Genomic DNA, 20,679 nt, shown 5'->3' with positions numbered 1-20,679 from the left:
TGATTGGTTAACAATAAAAAGCTTTAATTAAAAAAAAAGGTACTCTGGCAGGCAACGTTGACTAAAAATGTGTAATGTCAGTAACAGTATGCTAAGTTTCTACAATAGAGCAGCAGAGCAAACATCTGGATTAAACTGGTGTGCAGAGCACAAGCACTTCTATTAATACTTGGAGACAACAGGTAAATTAGAGCAGGCAAAGAGTGACAGTACTCTGGACCCTGCCAGAGCTGTAGCGAGGTATGTGTGGATGGTGCATCCACACCTGGTGCAAGGGAGGCAGAGGAACCAAAATTGTGCCCCTGTCCATTACCTCCCCTGCTTGGCTAAAGTAACATACATAGTAACATAGTAGATGACGGCAGAAAAAGACCCGCACGGCCCATCCAGTCTGCCCAACAAGACAAACTCACATGTGCTACTTCTTGTGTATACCTTACCTTGATTTGTATCTGCCATTTTCAGGGCACAGACCGTAGAAGTCTTGCCCAGCACTAGCCCCGCCTCCCAAACACCAGCCCCGCCTCCCAATCATTCCACTCCACTCATTATTTTATAGGCCTCTATTATATATGTCCTGTAGATAATAAACACAGTTATGCACCCTGGAGTAGAGGCAAAGGCCATAAATCGTGAGGCCCAGGAACTTATGATCTGATAAGATATCCTTACAGGCAAACAGGCCTGGGAAAGGAGTAGTGTAGTGGGCAGGGCAGGAATGAAAGGGGGCGTCACACAGGGCACATTTCCAACTCAGGATACTCCTGAGCCCTGGACATTGCTAGAATATTACTGCTTGTTAACCAAATATATTTTAAACAATAATTGTATATAATGTTTACTATATGCTGAATTATGAAAGCTATATATAATTGGAAATATTTTTATCATTCTGTTTGGTAACCCACTTCATACTACTTACCATACTGGCTTCCCTGAAAAGATGGAATTCCCTTCATATGAAATTATCAAAGTATGACAGTGGAGCTAGCCTATTATTATTATTAGCATTTGTATAGCGCTACCAGACACACGCAGCGCTGAACACCTGATACAAAGAGACAGTCCCTGCTCAGAAGAGCTTACAATCTAAGTAATACAGACAAACAAGACAGTTATGGGTGAGGGAAGTAATGGGTGAGAAGGGAGGAAGGGACAAGGGGAGGGCAATTGTGGCTAGGAGCTAAAAGCAGCAGTGAGAAAACAATGAGAAAATATCTGCGACTATGTGGTTTGACTGCATGTCTTAATTATATTTGTAATCTTTCAAAAGGATGAGAATGCCAACTGAATATGAACCAACATTCATGGAGTCTGGTATTTCACCAGATTGTACAACTTGAAATTTATAAGCTCTAGCAGGCAGATAAGTTCAATGCCCAATAATAAGTTTAAAATCCTTGGCTAGATTGTAAAGATTAAACTAGACAGCAGGTGGAAGCACTTTCCTGTACAACCAGGGGCACCCAAACCTGTCCTGCGGGAACCCCAGACAGGTTTTTAGGATACCCACAATGAATATGCATAAGATATATTTGCATACCAAGAAGGCAGTGTATGCAAATCTCTCATGAATATTCATTGTGGATATCCTGAAAACCTGACTGGGATTCCCCCAGGCCAGTTTTGGGAAACTGCTTGTAGTGCTTGTAGAGTTTGTTTTTCCACCAGTGGCTTCTTACCTATCTACAGCAGCAGAAAAGCGAAGTCAATAAATGTGCGTCTAAGGTCACCTTGTTCTCCTCCCAAAGACAATTTTACACAGCCCGGACAATACTGCTGCAACTTGGGTTTGCCAAGAACTCTCTAAATTTCTGAGAGATGCGCAGTACTAGTAGCCGAGTAGCAGACCAAGCTGTCAGCCACCCTCTGAGGCGAGACAGGGGAAATTTCAACAAACGAATAGTGTTCACAACTGATCCTCACTTGAACAGTGCAAACCGACCCTAGGGCTGTACGTCTAATCTTTTACAGAAAAAGTACAGTTTCTTTTGTGGTAGGCCACTTTACGTAATGAATAATAGACATAAAAGAAAAAAAGTATCACCTTATTTACCAACTGGACTAAATTCATATTTCTGACAAGCTTTCGAAAGAAATCACCTTGTATCTGACCTGAAAAAGGTTCTGCGTTTGACAGCGTGTCAAAACACAAAGTTAACCCCCCCCCCCCCCCCAAAAAAAAAAAAATTCTACTTTCTTTGTTTTGTATTTATTAACAATTTTCCATGGGAAGTCTGTCCGCTCCACCACATTACAATTGGGAAGGTTACGACTGACCCACCCAGTTTGGCTGACCCGGGCTATGGGCTGACAAGCGCAGACGCTGCGTACGACTAGCAGCAATACACAAATAAAAAGTAGTGACAGTAGACGCTACGCTAACCAGTTCCCCCTGGCCTGCCCACTTATTATCACTTTGCCTTGTTCTCCTCCTTTTGGAACTAGGGATCAAGAAATCCCCGCCCAGTAACGCGACTTCCCCGCCATTTCCTTACCAAGGAAGATGAGCGCGGGCCGGGGATAGGTGGAAGGAGCGCGCCGGACCCTCCGATTCCTGCTGCTATATTACCTCGGCCGCCGCTGTTTACTTTAGAGGTGCGCCCTCGAGACGGCAGTAACCGCTCTGGAGCGCCACACACTGTTCTCGCGCGTCCAGAACTCCAGCAGCCCTGCACGGATAGGTGGGGAGGGAGGACACTGCTCATCCATTGGCTGCAGCGGGGTGTGTGTACGCGTAGCACCAAAGATGAGGGACAGGGTGAGGAGGAGGACTAGAGAGGAGTAAAGGTTGTGCTTGTTATTGGTGACAGCCAAGCCAAGGAGATTGTGAAAGTTGTGTGTGAGTAAGACTAATGCAGCTAACCTTCTGGGAAAAAAAAAATTGGAGGTTTGCCCGAACAGCCGGCTAACATTATAGTTCTGGCTGTTATTTTGGTTTTCAGTTTGGGAAATGTGGTAGGTTAGGTGTTAGTCCGCTTTGAATGGGCTGTGACGATGTTGCCTTGCAGCTTAGTAAAGGGGGGGGGGGGGTGGGTAAATGTAACTAGTTACTGTACTTAAGTAAAGGTTTGTTTCGTTTACGTTTAAAGAAGCACAGGATAACGTTTGTTACTTTTACTGAAAAAGAAATAATTTTGCCAGTTTTTACTACTTTACTGAGTTACATCTGATGCAGGCAGTTAACAGTAAAACGGGAAGGGATATGTAAATGATAATTCCTCAGTGAACCAAAGCAAACAGTGGATCATCTAATTTTTAATGTTGCTGTTCAGTGAGTATACCTATAATAAGAACAGTGGAGTTGCCTGTGTTTGTTGAACTGGTTACTCCTCTCCAGTCCGACAGATTAGTGATGAGTTGGGTCACTTTAAAGTGAAGCTGAAGCTGTAGCAGTTCTGAGCAGACATATGTCTCTACCACAACAGACAGCTCATCATCCCATGAGAAATTTTACATTACATAAGTGTTGCTATATTGGGACAGATCGAAGGTCCATCAAGCCCAGTATCCTGTTTCCAAAAGTGGCCAATTCAGGGCACAAGTACCTGACCAGATCGCAAAACTGTATGTTTTATGGTGCTTATCCCAGAAATAAGCACTGGATTTTTCCCAAGTCCATTTTACTAATGGCTTATGGACTTTTCTTTTAGGAAGCTGGCCTAACCTTTTTTAAATCCTGCTAAGCTAACTGCTTTTACTACATTCTCTGGCAACGAATTCCAGAGTTTAATTACATATTGAGTGAAGAAATATTTTCTCCAATTCGTTTTAAATTTACTACTTTGTAACTTTATTGTATCCCCAAGCCCTAGTATTTTTGGAAACAGTAAACAAGCAATTCATGTCTACCCATTCCACTCCACTCAGTATTTTATGTACCTCTATCATATCTCCCCTAAGGTGGAAGTCTACTTATCTGCTCTTAAGACAGAAGGGTTCGGTTCCCACACATTTGATGTTGTTGCATCAATTCTCAAAAATATTCAGTTTGCCATCAGATGAAAAATTGTTAGAACAACAGAAAATGATTCCAACTTTGTGGAATTCGTTTTTGTAATTGGACAGCATAACCATTATAATGAAGATGAAGATACAAGTGATGAATTAGAACAGCACTACCAATTCTGATGATAATGACAATAATGATGATAAAGTATTCGTTGCTATATGGAAGTCAAGTATTTCAGTTTCACTTGATCGTAACCTGCAGACCCAGTCATAAGACATCAGTCATATTGCAACATGGCCTTATTTGAAGGAACTTTTTATCAGCCTGAACAATCGACTTTTTGCTAGTTGTTGAACCTTTTTAGCAGTGCTGGATTAATGACTCACAAGCACACTTGCATGAGTGAGTCATTTTCAAAAATGTAGTTTTACTAAAAGCAAAGTGGATTCAATTGTAGAGCAATAAAGCTGTTGGGATAAAAACATTAGCAATAGTTACATTCATTGTAATTGTGGTACTTCCCCTTTTTAATCAAAAGTATTATATTAGGCAATAACTTTTCTATTTTTACTTAGTAAATTTTTAATGTGTTCTTTCCTGTACGTTTGACTTTTACATAAGTATTAAAATGCACACTTATTTTACTTTTACTTAAGTACTTTGACCAACACTGCATACAGCGGTATCGCCCTGGTTATCACTATAGTTTCTGATGTGGTGTCAGTGTAGATTCAATCTCGTCTTAAGCATTTGGTCTGTCTCTCCAACATAGTGTACCCCATGATATGGGAATTACTGAGTCAGTAGTGCTAATTATTTCTAGAAGCCCTGGTTGGAAGGAGGTCCCTGCCAGTGGGTTGGAGAGTTGGGATATTGAGGAAGCCCAGCCCAGCCCAAGGGTGTGGTGTTGAAATAAGTTGCAAAGATAAAGTGTTTCCCTGTAGAGAGAGACAGCAGTGGTGGTGTTTGGAAGATAATAAAAAAGGACTGGGGTGAGGTACAAGAGGTCTTTGGTTGCCTGTACCCCCACCAGGACCCTTGGGAGCATTGGGGGGTCCTGGAGTGAAAGGGTTAAGTTCAAGTTGAATAAAGGAGAGTTGCTGCCCCTTTAAGTGGAAACTGAGAAAGGAGATAGAGTTTCAAAAGAATAAGAGGAATCCAGAGTGGAAGCGGGACCAGGATAGGGGAAGCCTGCCCAAGGCTGGAGGGTAGCCTTGAACCTCCACTGCTAGACAAGGACAGCCTAAAGAGTCTGTGCATGGAGGGGTTGGATTGATATCAGGAGTAATGGGAGCAGCTTTGAAGTTATTGCTGTCACAACAGGATGGGTCAAGGACAGGAGCATTTGTAAATATGTATAGTCTGGAATGTTCCTAAAGATTGGAGAGGAGTGGCCAAGACTATCCTAAACAGTCATGGATGGATAGTGTATATAACAGAATTGAGAGTCTGATTGCCAGTTGCACAAGTTCTAGTAAAAGTGGTTTGCGTTTAAATACAACTCTTGGAGTTCAAAGTGATTCTTGGTAGAAAGTGAGTACACTGAATCTTGAACTGAGACAATGGTATTGGTAACAAATTTCCTAGCTTCCCAACACTCTGGATCGCTATTCTGGACCATCAACCCACTCCCAAGCTCAGCTGCAGGCAAACTGGAACCTATTCTGGACCATCAGCCCACTCCCAAGCTCAACTGCAGGCAAACTGTAACTATGGGTGTGGTGTGTGTGGTCCTCTGACACAGCTGGTGGTAAAGAAAACGGAACTTTGTGGCCCGGGTCGGACCTGAGCTAGCAGGGCTGTAAGACCCGGGTTACAATATCATCCTGTTTCACATTTTTTGCATTGAGTAATATACACTACATTTGAAGAAGAGCATGTGTAGGATCCCAGTATGCTGAATATTTTCCCATGAGAGTGGCTGTGGGGTCCAGTAATATGTGTTGGCACACTTTGCAACTTGATTTCTTGCAGGGACGTGTGCCATTCTCTTTTTCAGTTTCTACTGGAAGTTTTGTTTTCACTAATTTTTGTTTCAGATTTGGTGGTTGTCGGAAGGCCAGCATAGGTGGAGCTGTGAATACATCTTTCAGCAATTCATCCTCCTGGTGTAGTGGATATTGATCTTTTATGATTCTTCTCAGTTTTTCTAGCTCTGAATTGGGAAATAAAATGCTACCGTTGTAGTCCATTAGGCACTTTGTATATTCTGTGGGGAATAGGTAAAATCATATTAAATGTTGGGTAGTCAGGTTTTCAAGTGTAGTGGGTTCTCTGGTCAGACTATTCTAGCTACAGAAGTTGAGAGAAAGTCAGCTCCTTAATTTCTTTATGTGAATCTTGCAAAGTAAATGGTATCTTCAAGGCCCTAGTTTGTGGACGATCAACCGGCCTGGCTTTTAGTATATGTCAGGCATCCATCCACTCCAACAGGCACTAACGTTTAGGCATACTGTAATATTTGTTTGATTCTGGATATACAGCCTTTCTGTGGTACAGCAAACGCAGTTTATGTATATGCAGAAAAAGGTATTGCTTTTGAAGGTTAATCAAAAAATGTATTATGCTACTCCAACGAAAAAGGTATAATCTTATTATCTTTTCTTTGTTTTGTTTTAGTTTTATAAAAGTGGACTAACATGGCCACCACACCACTTTACTCATAAATTCTGTGCAATTGTGTTAACAATGCAGGAAAGGGTTGAGTATTCATGTAATATGTTCTCAAGTGGCTGTGCTAAGGACAGCAGTCTGGGGCCTTCAGAAAGCCACCAGGAGCCAAAGTGCATGTTTACTGGCCACACAATGCAGAGAGGGGTTGAGCACAGGAGCTAATTTGCAAAGTACACATTAAAATGTATAGTAATGAGTCCATTAAGTATTTGTCCACAATGCACAGAAGGAAAGAGTGGCTTTTAATGTGCACATAACATGAGAAATTTTTTGCCAGGCCAAGGCAGCATAGAAGGTTTGGTTGACAGAATTTAGTGCCAGTTTTGGGGTTTAAATCAGTTTGTGTTTTTTCAGTGACTAGTACAAGTGCCTGCAAATTTGAAAGACTGAAAGGAGGTAACAGCTTGTGTGCATGTTCAAACAAAAGTTAAAGTGTAGCACACATCTGTCTGTGCCTTTTGTTTTTGCCTCACAAAAATGTTGTGTGTAAGACATTTTTGTATGGCTAATATTTATGTGCTGGACAATAGGCACAGATGTTGTTTGGACACGCACATAGTGAGCCGCCCTCCCCCAGAACTTTTGTGCATGTGTCTGGCGGGCTTCCCTTGATTTAGCACACAAGTCCTGTGCTCTTGAAATTAGCATCTCATTAGCTTACTTTATCATGTAGTTTTAATTTTGTAGTAGAACCCATGCGTCCCACAATCTGTAAGTGGCTGTATCGACCCCTCTGCTTATTATAATTGCATGGTACTGCATTCTACAAATTATAATTGCATGGTAATGTGGTCATTTACTCTTTCACCTGGATGCAAAGAAGTTTACAGAAAACCGAAAGGCTGAGTGCAAGATTTGATTGCATGTTCCAGAAGCTGAAATGTAACGCCAATTTATAAAAAAAGGTTTCAGAGATGATCTGGGAAATTATAGACCGGTGAGCCTGATGTTGGTGCCGGGCAAAATGATAGAGACTATTGTAAAGAACAAAGTTACAGAGCATATGCAAAAGCGTGGATTAATGAGACAAAGCCAACATGGATTTAGTGAAGGGAAATCTTGCCTCACCATTGTATTACATTTCTTTGAAGGGATGAACAAACGTGGATAAAGGTGAGCCAGTTGATATTATGTATCTGGATTTTCAAAGGGCATTTGACAAAGTACCACATGAAAGACTCCAGAGGAAATTGGAGAGTCATGGGATAGGAGGTAGTGTTCTGCTATGGATTAAAAACTGGTTAAGCAATAGAGTACGATTAAATGGTCAGTATTCTCAATGGAGAAGGGTAGATAGTGGGGTTCCCTAGGGGTCTGTATTGGGACCGCTGGTTTTTAAGATATTTATAAATGATCTAGAGTTGGGAGTAACTAGTGAGGTAATTAAATTTGCTGACAACACAAAGTTATTCAAAGTTTTTAAATTGCAAGAGGATTGTAAAAAATTACAAGAGGACCTTATGAGACTGGGCATCCAAATGGCTGATGACATTTAATGTGAGCAAGTGCAAAGTGGTGCATGTGTGAAATAGGAACCCAAACTATATCTTCGTAATGCAAGGTTCCACGTTAGGAGTCATTGACCAGGAAAAGGATCTAGGCGTCATCATTGATGATATGTTGAAACCCCCTGCTCAGTGTTTGGCAGCTAAGAAAGCAAATAGAATGTTAGATATTATTAGGAAAGGAGTGGAAAACAAAAATGAGGATGTTATAATGCCTTTGTATCGCTCCATGGTGTGATCGCACTTTGAATATTGTGTGCAATTCTGGTCACTGCATCTCAAAAAAGATACAGTGGAATTAGAAAAGGTACAGAGAAGGGCAACAAAGCTGATAAAGGGGGTGGGACGACTTCCCTATGAGGAAAGACTAAAGCGGCTAGGGCTCTTCAGCTTGGAGAAAAGATGGCTGAGAGGAGATGCGATAGATGTCTATAAAACAATGAGTGGAACGGGTAGACGTGAATCGCTTTTTTACTCTTTCCAAAAATACTAGGACTAGGGGGTATGCAATGAAGCTACAAAGTAGTAAACTTAAAAGGATTTGGAGAAAATATTTCTTTGCTCAACATGTAATTAAATTCTGGAAATCCTTGCCAGAGACTGTTGTAAAAGCACGTAGTTTAGTGGGGTTTAAAAAAAGGTTTGGATAACTTCCTAAAAGAAAAATCCATAGACCATTATTAAAATGGATGGGGCAAATCCATTGCTTATTTCTAGGATAAGCAGCAGAAAATGTATTGTACTGTTTTGGGATCTTGACAGGTATTTGTAACCTGGATTGGCCACTGTTGGAAGCAGGATGCTGGGCTTGATGAACCTTTGGTCTGTCCCAGTATGGCAATACTTTTGTATTAATGTAGATGTGAATTACTTTCAGCTTAGCTTATTTTGCTGTACAGAAATCTGTACAAGGAGGCTGGAGCAGGAGAAGAAGATGAAAGAGATGGTAGAGAAAACAGAGAACACAGAGGATTAAGGGACTAGTGCAAGAAGGCAGAAGAATGGAGGAGAGAAAATCTTCATGTAGCATTAAGCATCATGGTAGAGCCACAGCTCTACTGCAAAATACTGCACAAAATATACCACGGCATGCTATAATCAATAAGCATGCAAATTACTGCTGCTCTAAAATCATGGTGGTAATGTACAGCTCATTAATAAATGTAGACTGGGGCATCCCTCCCCCCCCCCCCCCCCCCCATTCACAATTAAAAGCTTACCCTGGTAGTCTAGTGGCACCCTCCCACCCACAACACCTTGCCCATCCCACCATATCTTACAGGAGAGGCAGGAATGTGATCACTCACTCCTGCCTCCAGCTGTATCATCCTGATGGCACTGCCCTGCGCAGTGCATCCTAGGAATGCACTGTGCTGGGCTTGTCATCCATGTAAGGGAAAATTCTCTTATATGGTAGTACATAAGATCACTTCAAAACTGAAAGAACACTCCACAACTTTATGTGAAAGTCATTTCATACCAGCAAATATTGTGAGTTAAATGAACACTATATCTTACAAACATGAAAACATGGAGGAAAAAGGCCTCATAAGTCGCCAGTGTGCTTCAGTGCTTTCACACATGAACTTAGTCACCACCAAGACTTGCAATCATTGGCCAAAAACCCTCCTTTTATACATAGTCACTTTATTATTTATAACATCTACCTTTTTAGTACATTTTCTTATAAATAAAAAACACTTTTATAGTGCATCCAGCATAGTTCATATGATCAAAGCTTTATCAAGGGAGTTGTGCCCAGAAATGATTCAGCATTCTGTTACTTTCATATTCAGTGCCAGCATAATATAAGAATAGCCATACTGGGTCAGACCAGTGGTCCATCCATCCCAGTGTCCTGCTTCCATCAATGGCAATCCAGGTCACAAGTACCTGGCAGAAACCCAAATAGTAGCAACAATCCATGCTACCGATCCCAGGGCAAGCAGTTGCTTCCCTATGCCTATCTCAATAGCAGACAATGGACTTTTACACCAGGAATTTGTCCAAATCTTTGTAAAACCCAGATATACTAACTGCTGTTACCATGTCCTATGGCAATGAGTTCCAGAGCTTAATTATTCGTTGAGTAAAAAAATATTTCCTCGTATTTGTTTTTAAAAGTATTTCCACATACTTTCATTGAGGGGTCGTTTTACCAAGGCTAGGTGAAAGGGGGCAGGTGCTAGCATCAGCGCATGTTTTTGATGCATGCCGAGGCCCCCTTTTACTGCAGTGGATAAAAAAACTATTTTTTTCTGAGGACAATAAATGGTCGTGCAGTAAGTGAACCACTTACCACGTAGCTATTTTGGGGGAGGAGCACTTTCCACCACCCATTGAGTTGGCGGTAAGGGCTTCTGTGCTAATCCAGCGATAACCTGCCCGATTACTGCCAGGTAAGCACCAGTGCTACAAAAATTGAAACTTTTTGTAGCACCAGAAATGGTGTTTTCTGGGGGTAGGAACTACCAATTATCACTGGGCTTCTGAGGTAGCTCGGCAGTAGTTCCAGATTGGCACACAGCAAGCCTGTATCTGTGTGCCCTCCCCCCAGCTGTCTGTTTTCCAAACTGAAGAGCCCTAAGCTCTTTAGCCTTTTCTCATATGAGAAGAGTTCCACCCCCTTTATCATTTTGGTTGCTCTTTGAACCTTTTCTAATTCTGCTAAATAGTTTTTGAGATACGTCAACGATAATTGAATGTAATACTCAAGGTGAGGTCACACCATGGAACAATACAGAGGCATTATAATATTCTTGGTTTTATTTTCCATCCCTTTCCTAATGATTCCTAGCATCCTGTTTGCTTTTTTGGCTGCTGCCGCACACTGGGTAGAATATTTTAGTTTATTGTCTACAATGACACCTAGATCTTTTTCTTGAGTGCTGACTCCTAAGGTGGGCCCTAGCATTGGGTAACTATATGATTTGGATTATTCTTCCCAATGTGCATCACTTTACATTTGTCCACATTAAATTTCATCTGCCTTTTGGATGCCCAGTCTTCCCATTTTCTAAGGTCTTCCTACAATTTTTCACAGTCTGCATGTGTTTTGACAACTTTGAATAGTTTTGTGTCATCTGTAAATTTAATCATATTGTGTGTTCCAATTTCCAGATCATTTATAAATATGTTAAATAGCACCTGTCCCTGCACACTCCACTATTCACCCTTTTCCACTGAAATGGCCATTTAACCCTACCCTTTATTTTCTGTCCAATAACCAATTTCAAATCCACAACAGAACATTGCCTTCTTTTTAATTTTCTCAGAAGTTTGAATACACTACATCAATCGGCTCACCTATATCTACATGTTTATTCACACCTTCAAAGAAATGAAGCAAATTGGTGAGGCAAGACTTCCCTTGGCTGAATTCATACCATTTGTCTATGTGTTTTTTGTAATTTTATTCTATATAATAGTTTTCACTATTTTGCCCAGCACTGAAGTCAGGCTTACCAGTCTGTAATTTCCCGGATCACCACTGGAACCGTTTTAAAAATTGGTGTTACATTGGCCACCCTCTAATCTTCAGGTACTATGGACAATTTTAACGGGTTACAGGTCACTAACAGCAGATCAGGAATTTCATATATCAGTTCTTTTCGTACCCTAGGGTGCATACCATCCAGGCTGGTGATTTACTACTCTTTAGTTTGTTGTTTTGGTTTAGTACATCTTGCAAGTTGACTGAGATTTCTTTCTGTTCCTCCGCATGTTGATTCCAACTTTCAGAACTCCACAGTCCAGTTTAATAATGTTTCTTCTTCATTCACATCCTGCTGTCTGGGTCAGTCAGCATAGATCCAGGCAGGCATACCTTGCTTAATTCCTTTTATGGGTCTTCCTCTTGGTGGACATACAGTGTTCATGTGTTTTCTGCATGATCTGAACAAAACAACTTATATAATGTAAAGCTGTAGAGCATGCGCAAGACAGTAAGGTCATTTACAGGATAGCAGATGTTCTAAGAGTCAGATGACCTGTTTACATAGTGTAAGCCAAAGGGCAATGGACAATAATCTAAACTGTTACCATTACAGGGGGAGGATAGTGATAGGGAAATAGAGGGTGGATGCTGGATAGGACAGATAAGGGATGCAGAGGGAAGATGGATGGTGGATATGGAGAGAGCAGAAATAACAAATGGACAGGAGACCCTGGCAAGAGAATTAGGAGGTAAAAAAAAACAGAAAAGAGACAATGGAACCAAAGCAAAAGAAAAAAAAAGCTTAGACAACAAAGAAAAATATTTTATTCTGAATTTATTAATTGGAAACTGTCAGCTTTTGGAAATGTGCATCTCTATCTTGCATGTTGTTTTATATTTCTCTAGTATTGCTATACATGCAGAGTCTGACTTGAGTTTTCTAGTTCAATTTTTTTGCCTTCATGTCTCTTATTGATGGGTGGTCCCTTGTTTCATATTTGAAGGTCTGTCTGTTTTGCCAGTGTGACCAAGGTGCAGTATTCTGCTAACATGTGGTTTCTGTGAGGTATTCTGATAGTGCTTAGTTTATGTGTCGGGGATCTGTAGCAGTCTGACTTGTTCTATTTTTCTAGCAGGAAGTATATTGATATTCTAGAGTGCTGCCTTTTTATAGGTAGGGTTGCTGGTTATTTGAGCCCTTGACATTTAGTGCTGCTTTATTATGAGGGGTTTTCTATATAGGTCTGGAATGTGTGTGTGTGTGTTTTTTTTTTTGAGAGCTTAGTTACTATATCTCTGTTTACTGTTACTTAAGCGTTGTGATATAATTATAGAACATACATACATGTGGCAATATTTTCTTCTGAGTTGGCAACCCTAGTGCAGACAGTTGTAGGGGGTGAGGCAGAGGACTTGGGGCAAGTGCTAGGTTTTTCCTTTGTCATAATGTTGGCAATTTTATGTAGCACAGGTTCAAGTCTTCTCTTCCTCTTCATTCTTCTCCTCATCAGAAATACTGTGAGGCTGCCATTTGAAATCACGGCAGCCATTTTCTAGAGGCAGCCACTAGGGACAGTAGTGAGTGGAGTTAATTCCTACCTCCACCATTCCCACTTGTCTACCAGGGGCTTTAGGTAGGCCCAGAGGGCCAACTTGAGTATGGGCGAGGGTTGGAAGGGGGATCAGGGCTGTGTGCTTCTGGAGGGTGGGATCGGAAGGGGGACTGAGTGCTTCCTGGGGCGGAGGGCAGAGAGGGATCAGAAAGGGGACTGTGAGCTTTTGGAGAGGGTTGAGAGAGAGGGGGATTGGAGGAGCAACTAGGCATCTGTATCCCTTATGCAGGTCCCGGCCGATATTCAGCTGGGGCCCACTTTGGACTTGCATAAGTTTTGGCAGCCAGCACAACAAAAATTATCCCCGGATATTCAGTGCCAGTGCCCGGACATAACCCAGCACTAAATATCCAGGGTTAAGTCAGCCTACAATAGTCAGTGTTTAAAAAAAAAAAAAAAAAAAGCACTGACCGCAGTAGGCTGAATATTGACTGGAAAATAGCCCTTTCTCTGCAGGCCTGACTTGAAAAAGTGCTGTGAATGCTAGGAAGGTATGTAATACTTCGCTCTACGGCACCTGTTGCTATGCACTTACTGAAATAACCAGTAAGATTACATAGTGCATCCATAGTAATATTGTTTTCATGCTGCATCTTGAAAACAGATTTGTAAACTCATTTAGAAGTGCATATATTGATGTAGTAATAAGTAAATCAGCAGTAATGAGTTCAATATTATGTGCCTTGTTGTGCTGTGACCATAGTGATTCTAATCGCTTTATGGTTGTATACGTACATCTTATATATGTAATTAGATAGTGGTCTTTTAGGTATTTTCACATAACTTGTACAATGTAACCCATAACCAAGTTATAACAAATGTATTTCCATTATTCATATCTTATTGTAAGCCACACTGAGCCCGCAAAGAGGTGGGAAAATGTGGGATACAAATGCAATAAATAAAATAAATAAAAAATCATTATTTTTGCATGATTTTGCTTCTAATCCCCCATTCAAAAAGCTGTGTGCATGTATAATGGTATGATATATTTACATTTTAGCATTGGCTTTGTTGAAAGGGGGGGGGGGGGGTCAGAAAAAATGCAGGGTATGAGAAACTGAGGGTGAGATGTGCTAGAACAAAGAGTAAAGTGCTGTACTGTTTGTAATATTTCTGTGTAGAATAATATTTGTTTCTGTGCAAAAACATTAATATTTCTGTGCAGACCAGCATTACAGCACATATGCAGATGTAATTCAGCTATTTTTTATGTGCAAAATATGATTGCCACTAGTGCATATTCATGTGCTCACACTTGTTTAGAGCAAGCTTTTGGCATACAACTTATTTGCATACTACTTGATTATGGAGAAAAATGTTTGCATTATGCTTGTGTTAGGTAACCATGAGCTGAGCTTTAGTGCAGTCCCAAATGCCTCTATACTAATAGACTAGGGCAGTGGTTCCCAAACCTGGTCCTGGAGGCACTCCAGCCAGTCAGGTTTTCAGGATACCAAGAATGAATATTCATGAGAGAGATTTGAATGCACTACCTCCATTGCATGCAAATCTATCTCATGGATATTTATTGTGAATATACTGAAAACCTGACTGGCTGGGGTGCCTCCAGAACCAGGTTTGGGAACCACTGGACTAGGGTTAAAATATAAATTATCAGGTGAATAAAATATGAGCGGTTTATCAGTTAGGTTCACAGACATATGTCAAAAAAAAAAAAGGAAAGGTTATGGGCTCTGTGCAGTATTCTGCTTAACTAAACTGAGTGGTCTCAGTATGAGGCCTAAAGTAAGTGACTGGGTTAGGAACTGGTTAAGTGGAAGGTGACATAGGAGCTCATGGAGCTCATTCTGAGGAAAAGGATGTTACCAGTGGTGTGCCACAAGGTTTGGTTCTTGGGCCGATTCTTTTAAACATTTGTGTAAGATGATACCAAAATCTGCAATAGGGTAGACACCCCCGATGTTGTGGATAACATGAGGAAGCAAATCTAGAGGAACAGTGTGGAATTTGGCAGCTAAGATTTAATGCTAAAAAATACAGGGTCATGCATTTGGGCTGCAAAAACTCGAGGAAACGGTACAATTTAGGGGGTGAAGAACTTTTCTCTGAGGAGAAGCAGGCCATATTCTCACATGTGGGTGATGTCATCCATGTTGCCCGGTGCGGAGCTTAAACTGCTAAAAATAGCTTTTTTGAGCATGTGCAGCATCCCCACCATGCATGCTTGAGTGCCTTCTCACTCACCGCGAGAGCACAGGACCATCAGTCTCTTCTCATCCATAGTGAGGAGTGAACACAATTGTCCCACGCTCCTCACAACGTCTGGTGCGTGAGCATCTTTTTTAGGGTTTTGTGCCTTCTCTTTGGGGTTTTTCTGCTCTGATATTTTGTTTTTCTTTCTTCAGAAAGGTCCCTCTTCCTTTCCTTATAGTTTGTTTATTTTTCCTCACTTTTAGATTTCCATTATTTTTGATGCGCTCAGTGGGTCGTCTTAGGCATGAGCTCTGTTTGAGTAATTCTCCCTTGATTTTTTTTTTCTTGTGAGTGCCCATTTTTTAGTCACCATCGAGCCGTTTAATTTGTCCACGACTGTTTTCCCTTCCATGTCATTGAAGGTCCCCAATGGCTTTAAGTGCTGTAGCCGGTGCAATAGGAAAATCTCTAGCAAAGACACCCATTCTTGGTGTCTTCAGTGTTTGGGGCCTGAACATACCCCTTCTGGCTGTGTTTTTTGCCTTTGTATGAAGAAAAGAACCCAGCTGGCCAGAGAGGCTCAAAGGGAAAATAATTTTGGAGCCCGGTCCAAAACCTTGGCGTTGATATCGGCATCGACATTGGAACCCAATGTCGATGCCGATATCAACGCCAAGGTTTTGGTCCATATGGCTGAGAGACCTATTTTAGACACTGGGAGTGGATGCGTATCAAGTGGGTCTCCACCTGACTTGACATCGACCACTGTGCAGGGCTCCCGGGACTGGTCACAGTCGGAACCAACACTGAGGTGACAGGGAATTCAATGTCATCCTCGTCAACACTGAGGAGCATCGATGACCGGCATCAGGTAAAGGCCAAGAAGCATTGGCATCATTCCCCTTCTACACACGGTGCTGGGAGCTCCGGGGCTCCAAGGGATTTGGTCCCCGAGAAGCATTGGTACCAGGATTACCTCTCGCCCTCTATACAGGAGGTCCTGATACGTGGATCTCCACGCGACCAGGAACAGGCACCTGTCTTGACCCCCGGTAGTTCAGCAGTCTATCTCAGAACCGGCATCCCAGCCTTTCCCAAAGGCCTCTCTTGATGAGCGCATCCAGGCCATGCTCCCTGAACTCTTGGTGGGTTTTTTTGCAGTGTACATTGGCATCTGGGGTGCTTGCACCAGCCATGCCACTTCCCGCAAGGCCCTCAGCCTGCAGTGAGGTCTTCAACACCAGTGTCATGTGCAGCACCGGTATTGACAGCTGCCCATATGTGCGTACACTCAACATCAGTGAAGGAAGCTTCGCCAAAGATGAGGTTGGAACCTACTCCTTGATGCACTTCTTGAGGACGTGGCTCCTCTGTTTTGAGGCAGGCTCGGTCTTGGCCCTCCCATGAGGAGTTTTTCACCGACACCAATGAAGAGTGCTCATGGGAGTCATATGGCACCCCATCTTACCCCTCTCCTCCAAAGGAAAGGAGGAAGTCTCCACTTGAGTGCCTTTCCTTCCCAGGTTTTATGTGTGAAGTGGCGGCTGCCATTCCCATTCATTTGCAGAGGAAGGACGACCCCAGGGCAGGGATGTTTGAAGTCCTGGACTACAAATCTCCTCCTAGAGAGGCTGTAACAGTCCCTCTTCACCGTACCAGATCCTGAAAGAAGTTCAGGTGAATAACTGGGGGTCCCCTCTGTTGATCCCTGTCCTGTCCAAGAAGATAGACATCATGTATCGGTTCCAGATCTCCCCAAGCTTTGACAAGCTTCCCTGGTGGTGGAATTCACACTCAAAAGAGCCAGGAGTTCTAGAAACTCTGGTAGAGAAACTAGAACTCTGGATTCTTTTGGATGGAAGATGTATCAGGCCTCTATGCTCATCTCCTGTATTCAGTCTTACCAGCTATACATGAGCCTGTACTTGCAGAACTTGATGCGCAGTATGTCTGATTTGGCGAATTCTCTTCCACAAGAGCAGGCAGAATCACACTGTCATTTGGTTGAGTAGCAGAAGGCATGTAGAAAAGTCTTGGCCCCAGGGGCACCTATGACATCTTTGATGTGGCATCCAGGATCTCTGCCCAGAGTATAGTGATGTGCAGACTCTCATGGCTGCGCGTCTCTGACTTTGACCTGGCTGGCCAGCAGAGATCGGCAGATGCCATGTGCCATGGAGATAATGTTTTTGGAGACAAGGTGGAGGAGGCCACTGACCTCATCAAGAAACACACTCATACCATTGATACTCTCTCCTGCTGGATGTCTTCTGCACCTTCCTCCTCATCTAGGAGGTTTTTGGGCAAGTCGAAGAGAGGTCCCTATTCCTCTCAGAGACGTATAGTAGGTATGCGCCTTCTTCTTGCTATCCTCAGCAGGCTCAGCTCCAGCAAGCTTGTTCTTGTCAACAGTGTCCACCCAAGGCCCAGTCAGCTCCCCAGTCAAAGCCAGGGATGAGCTTTTGACTGGCTCCAGCAGAGCATAGACACAGTAAAGGTAACCATTTTGGATGGCCTGGTTGGGAGGAGGCTGATCCACCAAATTGCCTGCCGAGAGCGTCTCACGTAAGCTCTCAGCACAAGCAGGTACTTGCAGAGGAACTCTCCGCCCTTCTAAAGGCCCCTGCAATGAAGCTCATTCCACCAGGAGAAGGCAGGGCTGTGCCGATACGGTAAGCGGGGTAAGCACCGCAGGGGGGCGCCGACCTCTGGAGGGCGCCGCCGTGGTGCTTAACCTCGCCGCTTACCTGAGCTCTGCGCCGCCGAGACCTTTAAATCTTTTACCTCTGGTCGCAGCAGCGTCAGTGAAAGCGCTGCCGACGTCTCCCTTCCCTTTGCGCTCGTTGGTTCCCTCAGCATCCCGCCTTCTTCTGACGCTTTCACTGACGCTGCTGCGACCGGAGGTGAAAGATTTAAAGGCCCCAGGGCGCGGAGCTGAGGTAAGGGAAGGACAGAGAGGCATGGATGGGAGGGCAGGGCCCAGGGAGAGGACAAATTGCTGGAAATGGAGGGGAGGGGAGGGGAGAGAGGAGGATTGCTGGCTATGGATGGAGGAGGGAAGGACAGAGAGGGACAAGGATGGACATGGATGGGAGGGCAGGGCCCAGGGAGAGGACAAATTGCTGGAAATGGAAGGGAGGGGAGAGAGGAGGATTGCTGGCTATGGATGGAGGAGGGAAGGGCAGGGATGGACATGGATGGGAGGACAGGGCCCAGGGAGAGGACAAATTGCTGGAAATGGAGGGGAGGGGAGAGAGGAGGATTGCTGGCTATGGATGGAGGAGGGAAGGGCAGAGAGGGACAAGGATGGACATGGATGGGAGGGCAGGGCCCAGGGAGAGGACAAATTGCTGAAAATGGAGGGGAAGGGAGAGAGGAGGATTGCTGGCTATGGATGGAGGAGGGAAGGGCAGAGAGGGACATGGATGGGAGGGCAGGACCCAGAGAGAGAGGAGAAATTGCTGGAAATGGATATAGAGCAAGAAATGAAGAAGAAAGGAGGAAAGTAAAGAAATAAATGGAAAGGAAGCCCTGGAAACGGAGTTAAGAGGACAGATAGCAGCAGAATCAGATACTGGGCCAGCATGATCGGAAAAAGAAAGTCACCAAACAACAAAGGTAGAAAAAAATCATTTTATTTTCATTTTAGCGTTTGGAATATGTCCACTTTGAGAATTTACATCTGCTATCTTATTTTGCAATGTATAGCAATTTCTTTCTAAGAATATTGCTGACAATTCCTTTCAGTGTGGCAAGTGGTGAGCGATCATTTTCACGGGGGGAGGTGGAGGGGCGCCAACTGATAGTCTGCAGGGGGGCGCCAGAGACCCTAGGCACGGCCCTGGGAGAAGGGCAAAGATTCTGTTCCAGGTGCTTCCTTGTGTCCATGAAACAGGGATGCATCCCATCCTAGACTTAAGGGCCCTGAACAAATTACTGGTCAGAGAAAAGTTAAGGATGGTTTCCCTGGGCACCCTTCTTCCCATGATTCAGGAAAATGATTGGCTATGTTCTCTGGACTTAAAGGATGCTTACACTCACATCCTGATACTTCCAGGTCACAGGAAATATCTTCAATTTGGATGGGGACACATCACTTCCAGTACCATGTGCGTTGGCTCCCAGGGTTTTCACCAAGTGACTTGCAGTAATTGCAGCATCGCTATCAGACTGGGTTGTGTTCTCCTATCTGGATGATTGGCTGGTGAAGAGCATGTCGAAGGATGGTGCTCAGGAGTCCATGCAGAGAACTATTCAGGTGTTGGAGGTGCTAAGGTTTGTTATAAACTCCCCCAAGTCCCGTTTCGATCCTGTCCAGAAATTGGAGCTCATCAGAGCCCTGCTAAACACGCAGCAGGCACAGGCTTTTCTCCTTGTGCTGATAGCGGACACTCTTGTTGCTCTTACTACTCAGGTCCAGGCCAACTGGCAGATCACAACTTGGAAGATGTTGAGGTTCTTAGGCCACATGGCCTCCACTGCCCATGTCATGTGAGAACTGCCCAGTGGACCCTAGTTTTCAGGTGGTGCCAAGCCTTGGAGAACCTGGCAGATGTCATGTGAGTGCTGCCAGAGTTGGTTCAGTCCCTTCTTTGGTGGACAATTTGATCCAATTTGACTGTGGGACTTCCCTTCCAAATTCCTCAGCCCCAGAAGGTGCTGATGACAGGTGTGTCTAGTAGCACTATAGAAATGATAAGTAGTAGTAGTAGGATGGCTTTCACACAGGGTGCTTGGTCAGCTGAGGAATCAGATCATCATATCAACCTCCTGGAGCTATGGGCTATCTGGAATGCTCTAAAGGCTTTCAGAGATCAGATGTCCAACCAAATTGTACTCATTCAAACAGACAATCAGGTTGCAATGTACTACACCAACAAGCAGGGAGGTACCAGATCATGCTCACTATGTCAGAAGGTTGTCTGAATGTGGCACTCGGCAATTCAGCATGGGATGCTTCTCAAGGCTACTTACCTGAGGGGCAAATCCAACAGTCTGGGCAGGGTCATACAACCGCATGAGTGATCACTCAATATGGATGCCCACAAGATCTTCCAAGTGTGGATCTCTTTGCCATTCAATTCAATCACAAAGTCCTTCAGTTCTGTTTCAGGTTCCAGGCCCACAGCAGATTAGCATCGGATGTCTTCCTCCATTGGGAGACCAGTCTTCTGTATCCATATTCTTCCATCCCTCTTGTAGGGAAGACTTTGCTGAAACTCAAGCAAGACCTAGGAACCATGAATCTGATCACTCCATGCTGGCCCAGATAGATCTGGTTTCCTCTTCTTCTGGAGTTATCCTCCAAAGAACCTTGGAGAGAGTTTTTTTCTGACCCTCATC

General features: G+C 43.5%; 1 protein-coding gene across 1 annotated transcript in view; it reads right to left on the bottom strand.

Moving 5' to 3' along the window:
- The window catches only part of ENPP4 (ectonucleotide pyrophosphatase/phosphodiesterase 4), a 59,108-nt gene extending 56,271 nt beyond the window's left edge, over window positions 1-2,837 (bottom strand). The window contains exon 1 of the mRNA XM_030198767.1: window positions 2,499-2,837. The gene's annotated coding sequence lies outside the window, so the exon portion shown is untranslated. The remainder of the gene's footprint in view (window positions 1-2,498) is intronic.
- Window positions 2,838-20,679: the final 17,842 nt, after the last annotated feature.

Source organism: Microcaecilia unicolor, chromosome 3, assembly GCF_901765095.1.
Source record: "Microcaecilia unicolor chromosome 3, aMicUni1.1, whole genome shotgun sequence".
Lineage (NCBI taxonomy): Eukaryota > Metazoa > Chordata > Amphibia > Gymnophiona > Siphonopidae > Microcaecilia > Microcaecilia unicolor.
This window is presented reverse-complemented; position numbering and strand designations above follow the sequence as displayed.